The following is a 6,873-nucleotide window of genomic DNA, read 5'->3' on the forward strand; positions in this document are numbered from 1 at the left end:
ACAATGGTATGCGCAGGCAAAGAGTGCGCAAGATAAAACACTAGTTACAACACAAGTTACAACAGAAGTTACAACAGAGATAAAACGGTGTTCAGAATACCGATTTGTTACAACAGACTTACAACAGAGATAAAACGGTCTCAGAATACCACCCCAGTTGTTTCCTACTAGTCAGTCTGCCTATAGGCACTTTCATTCCACAGAAACCGCCTTATTGAAGGTACTCAATGACCTCCTCTTAGCAGTAGACAAAGGCCACGAAGCTGCTTTCCTGCTGTTAGATTATTCTGCTGCGTTTTGTCTCACCTCCCTGGTTTGACACTATCAATCATGTAATTCTTCTGAACAGATTAGAGTCCAACTTTGGTCTTACGGGAACAGTCTTGAGATGGATTGCATCTTACTTACATGACCGCCACCAGATGGTAAACGTTAACGGCGCACTTTCTCAGTCATTCCCTCACAGACATGGCGTCCCTCAGGGGTCTGTGGTTGGTCCATTTTATTCTATACACAGCCCCTCTGTCTTCGGTAATCAACTCTCATGAAGATATTCTACATGTTATGTACGCCGACGATACTCAAATTTATATAATCATACAACCAAATACTCAAGTCGGAGCACTCTGCAAACTCAGTAGATGTGTTTAGGATATTAAGCAATGGTCATGTGATAATTATTTGAAATTGAATTGTGTTAAATCAGAATTTTTATATGTTCATTCTCAGTTTAGGCGAGGAGGTTCTCTCACTGAATTTTCCCTCGAAGACAGTACTATACCCACCTCTCAGTCCGTCAGAGATCTGGGAGTTATTGTAGATAAGCACCTGAATTTTCAACAACACATTAAGAACTCATGTCGTTCTGCTGCTTGGGGTATCTGTAAAATTGGTAAAATCCGTAAGTTATTGGATCAGTCTTCCACTGAACGTCTCATTCACGCATTTGTTTCTTCCCACCTTGACTATTGCAATTCCCTTCTTGTTGGTCTCCCTGCTTCTAGTATTGCACCACTTCAAAGAATTCAAAACACAGCTGCTAGGCTTGTAACCCTTACAAAAAGATCTGACCACATTACTCCTGTTCTCCAATCCCTCCACTGGCTCCCCATACATCAACGTATCACCTTCAAAATCCTTCTTATCGCTTACAAGATATGTAATAATCTTGCTCCGTCTTACCTCAAAGACTTAATTTCTTCCCGCTCCTCCACTTCAACCCGTTCTCTTCGTTCTTCCTCCTCTCTCCAACTATCACATGGTCCCCGCACCTGCACCCGCTATGGTGATAGGTCTTTTTCTGTTATTTCCCCGTCTCTCTGGAATAAACTTCCTCTCCATATTCGTAATGCTGATAACGTTGATAAGTTCAAGTCATTGTTGAAAACTTATCTGTTTACTCAACTTTAATTATGCTGTTTTGTTGCTGTATGTTATATCATAATACGTATATTTACATAACGCTGTATTTTATTTTAATGTCATACTTCTTTTTTTTTTCCTGATCGATGCGCTTAGAAACATCAGTATTAAGCGCTATATAAATGTTATTCATTATCATTATCATTATCATTTTATACCTATCTTGCTCTCTTCTATATCTCTCTCTCTCTTCCCCCTCTCTTCAAACGACTTTTATGCGGAATAGTGCAACATTTTTGTAATCACAATCGAAATATGGTTCTCAGGGGTGTTCAGAGTTTATTGGTTATCATTTGAGAATCATTTTCAATATCCATACCTCTACATTGAAAGAGTTCAACAAGCAACATGTCTCTTTGATACGGTTTCATGTAGCGCCCTCCCCGTCCAGCAGTGGCCATAATATGTGACTGAAACTTAGCAAGCCACACTTCTGCAATACTCCTGTTGTGCAATGATTATTACCCACGCCGATGAAAATCGGCAGGGGGTTATGTAAAGGGTTCCGTATGTTTGTTTGTTTGTTTGTTTGTTTGTTTGTTTGTTTGTTTGTTGTTTTTTTTTGTTTGTTTGTTTGTTTGTGTACAAGATAACAAGAGAACGGGTAAACGGATTTGCACGAAATGTTCAGGGAATGTTTGGATAATGACAGGAAAGAATCGATTAGATTTTGGTGATAATCGGTTGACCCTTGCAAATTCTGTGTGACCTTGAAGTTTTGACCCCATGGTATAGTGACCATTCCGAAAATTTCCCGTTTCTCACTTTGCGATTTTCCGCTACCATACGAACACATAAACTCCCCAACGATCCGACTTCGCTGCTCAAATGTTCGTAAGAATTCCGAAATTTACGTTTAGGCCTATTTGAGGGACTATGTCCTTCTAGATTTATGAAAGTTCGTTCTCCGTCATCACAAACTGGCCCGTATTTTGATGATTTTTCAAATTAACATTGATTGTTTTTTTCGTTGGAGGAGCATTTTGCTCGGTCGCAGTCACACTGCACGATATGCGTGCTCAATATCAATGCGTGTGCAAGGCCGCTGAAAATGCATCGCGCTCTACACTGTTGGTGCAAAATTGCACCGGGGACGTTGCGGCGCTCGTTGGTGGCCGAATACTGGTGCAGTAGACATTTGCATTCAACCCTTGCATTGAATAATTCCCGTAGACACTAATCATAGGGGTAATTGCCTAGGGGGTACGTAAATTTTGTTTTTCTTTTTTGCTTTTGTGGGTACCATCAAAGATCGTACACTCATACGACCTTTGATATTTGATGATTTTTCAAATTAACATTGATTGTTTTTTTCGTTGGAGGAGCATTTTGCTCGGTCGCAGTCACACTGCACGATATGCGTGCTCAATGTCAATGCGTGTGCAAGGCCGCTGAAAATGCATCGCGCTCTACACTGTTGGTGCAAAATTGCACCGGGGACGTTGCGGCGCTCGTTGGTGGCCGAAAACTGGTGCAGTAGACATTTGCATTCAACCCTTGCATTGAATAATTCCCGTAGACACTAATCATAGGGGTAATTGCCTAGGGGGTACGTAAATTTTGTTTTTCTTTTTTGCTTTTGTGGATACCATCAAAGATCGTACACTCATACGACCTTTGATATTTGATGATTTTTCAAATTAACATTGATTGTTTTTTTCGTTGGAGGAGCATTTTGCTCGGTCGCAGTCACACTGCACGATATGCGTGCTCAATGTCAATGCGTGTGCAAGGCCGCTGAAAATGCATCGCGCTCTACACTGTTGGTGCAAAATTGCACCGGGGACGTTGCGGCGCTCGTTGGTGGCCGAATACTGGTGCAGTAGACATTTGCATTCAACCCTTGCATTGAATAATTCCCGTAGACACTAATCATAGGGGTAATTGCCTAGGGGGTACGTAAATTTTGTTTTTCTTTTTTGCTTTTGTGGATACCATCAAAGATCGTACACTCATACGACCTTTGATATCATCACACTCTCGGCTTGCTATAATCAAAATATCCCGCAAGAAAACGGCGTATTTCTCGATTTTTAGCGCTTTTTCCGCGACCCGTCGCGTAGACAATACTCTTAAAACTGGACTTAATTCGCGCGCGCTTGGAAAAGTTCCGATTCTGCACTTTTGACGGTGGAATTTGGGATTTTCGATGGATTTTTGGAGGAGACTTAAGGACTTTCCTGTACGTGAATGAGTGTTAATACCGTATGTGTAATGATGTGATTTGCGTGTGATGTGACTGTAGAACCAAAGATCGTACACTTCAGTGTACGATCTTTGGTAGAACTCACTGGCTGGTGATAAAGCACACTGGCAATTAAGTGGCCGAATTCTGGTAGATGACCGAATGCACATTATGTTTACCCCGACTTTGTACTTAGGCGTGGGTCTGCCGCCTTTGACGGCCCCTCTCTAGTTCCTGAATGTTATGATATTGCAGTATTTTCTGTGTGGTTTTTTTTTTTTGAATATTTTTTTTTCCTGATCCAAATATTTTATGTGCATTTTACACCTGCATTCATTAAATTTATATTTTATATTCATCATACGATTTATATTGAAAATGTCATATTTTTTTCAAGACGGTGCAATTTTCATAACACACATATTTTCTTTTGTAATAATGATAATGAGTTGAATTGAGATTATTGTGTGATATTGAGTTTAATTCCAGTATTCAGATTAGTATTAGAAAATAATTGTAATTGTTATGAGAATAATTGAAATGTGAAATATAAACGAATGTTATGTTTTATGCTTACTGCATATGCGAGGGTAGCCCCCCTTATATGTATAAGGTGTAAAGGTTTTTGTATAACTTTGATCATTAATGATGTATAATATTGTTAAAAAGATAGTAATGTTAAAAGATTATATGGATTGAAATGATGATTCTAATAGTAATATAAGATGAAAAAGAAATAGATTCCTTATCTTATATCTCTTTGTACATCTCTTTCCAAGTATTCTCTTGTCTCTTTCTATCTCTCTTGCTATCTCCTTCCTACCCCTTCTGTGTTTCTTTTCCTCCGTCTCCATACACAAGTGTTTAATATCTCTTATATCATCACTGCCCGCACTGTTTTTTAGTATGTGTATAAATAAAATTTGAAAGTTGTTGGAGAAGTATAATGATTTGTGCATCTTTGATATATTTTAGTCTCTAAGTTTGTGTATGTATATGATGAATTTTAAAATAAAACAATACCATTACCATTATCTGTTGATTATTCCATGTTACATAGGAGTTTTGAATCGACTGAAATTTCTTATTTTTTTTCAAAAATTTATGTTATACTCCTCGTTGGTATTGCCTTACTTGAATTTCAGAATTTCAGCTTGGGACAATAATCATCAGACGCTCTTGAAAAGAGTACTAATACTGCAGAAGAAGGCCATCCTTATAATTTGCCATTCATGCTATAACGATCACATACAGATTTACTTTTGCCTCTAATTAGTTATGACAAATTAATGAGTTGTGTTTATTTGATTTAGGTCAATTTATGTACATTTACTCGACGCTCAAATGAATTTCACTTACCACTTTTTCGAACAATTTTAGCTAGAAATACACTTATTTAATTGGTCCAAATTCATTACTGGAATTCTCGGAATCACGAAATCAAAACTGTTCCTTCTTTGTACTCATTTAAAAGGAAATTGACGTTTTCTCTTTGGCAATTTTACAATGACATCTGCTATGAATCGGATTAGTCTACAAGCTTATTTTAATACCTTCTTGTAAAATCTGCATTGCCACTTACATTGACGTCTGTACTGGCTGATTAGAGTCATGGTTGTGTCTAGAGTTTCTTTAGAAGCTAGTCCCGCAGTTAGTAGGTTTTTCTTCAAGATCTTCACTCTATATGCTTTATGGGAGAATTGGACGTCTGTGTGTTTGTCGGTCCGTTTTTCCCTTCCTTTTTCGTCGAACGTCCACTTGTCGTTATCTCTGTTGTGCTAGTCTTGCTTCCTGTCGTTTCGTCAGGTCAGTCTTTTCCCCTTAACTAGTCTCGACGCTGCATGTTCCAGTCTTGTTTCATGTCTGTTTATGTTTGTATTGTTTTCAATATATTATGTATCTTTTCCTTTTTTCGTCTGACTCTTAGTAGGCTTCCAATTCTTTTTTCTCCGGTTTTTTTTTTTTTTTTTTTTTTTTTTTTGCTGTCCAAATGAAAGCCCCACACTTTATAAGCATTGCCTTTTCAGTGGGTCCGTCCGCTTTTCGCAAAGTGAATACTTATATTTCACTTTATTTCATTTTACTTCAGTCCCATTATAATGTATTTTTACTGTAAGTTTACAATTGTTTACTCTGTTAAATCCACATATTTTTCTATACATGATTTCTATCTCTGAAGAAAGTGAGATGTATATTATGTTATTTTTATCGTCGATAAACGGAATTATTAAAATTTTGAATCAAATTGAGTTGAAAACCGCACGCGGCACTGTTCTCCGTATTCCCGTTATGAACACCTTTAAAATAAATTATGGCGCTAAGGAAGAGTCCACTCAAAGATGAATTTTAATTTGTTTATTGAAAACCTCGGTGGTTGTTATCTGTAAGAATTCGAGAAACACAATGACGTTAAACAATAAATGGATCTGATATGTGACTTCCAAATATAAGATAAGCTTTAAGTCTCCAAGCGTTAATGCTATCTCCATAGTCATCATTTGCAAATTTGGTGATGGTGGCTTTTGGAAAAAAAATGTCATTCTTTTATATGCTGTTCTTTGACTCACGTTTTCTTGAAAGAAATACTAATTTGAGAAAAAAAAATGGATGCTAACGTGGTCAAAGACTAGATAAGAAGACATGGTTAAGTGAATATTCAAAACAAGCACGTTAAAAAGATATCAAAACCAATATACTTGTCACAGCCACCCCGACACACGTTTTAAGTATTGGCCTACCACATCAAAAACTCTGCAAGAAGTGCTCGACTGCACGACCAACGTGGACGTACCAGGCATTCTCGAAACAAGTTATTCAAAGCTCAATTCAGCAACACATAATGTAGAATGTATTACTGTATTCTGATCGGAATGGTGAACCGTAACTGCAATACTAAGGTATTATCAAGATCGTGTATTTATTATTATTTTTTTTTTCTATGAGTGACGAGAATTAGAATTAGTTTTCACGAGAAGAATATTATCTAGATATTCGATAAAGGCTTAAACCCTACTACCTAATTTCATTAATCGGCAAAGGCACAAAACTCAAATTCATGAAGCGCCAACTCAATATCATTATCTCGATCAGGGTGTGTATAACCCCAATTCCACTGCTCGAGCAGACTGCACAATCACGTCAATGCCGGAGTGCTCCGTGAATCGTGTTCCGTGAACCATGTAGATATTATGATCGGGTTGATTCGATTCGATTCGAGTTCATACAAGTCACCCAACCCACTCTCAAAGGGATAGTACAGTATTGGT

The sequence above is a fragment of the Diadema antillarum genome, unplaced genomic scaffold, assembly GCF_040938485.1.
Source record: "Diadema antillarum isolate AM-2024a unplaced genomic scaffold, OU_Dant_1.0 scf00000112, whole genome shotgun sequence".
NCBI classification, from domain to species: Eukaryota; Metazoa; Echinodermata; class Echinoidea; order Diadematoida; family Diadematidae; genus Diadema; species Diadema antillarum.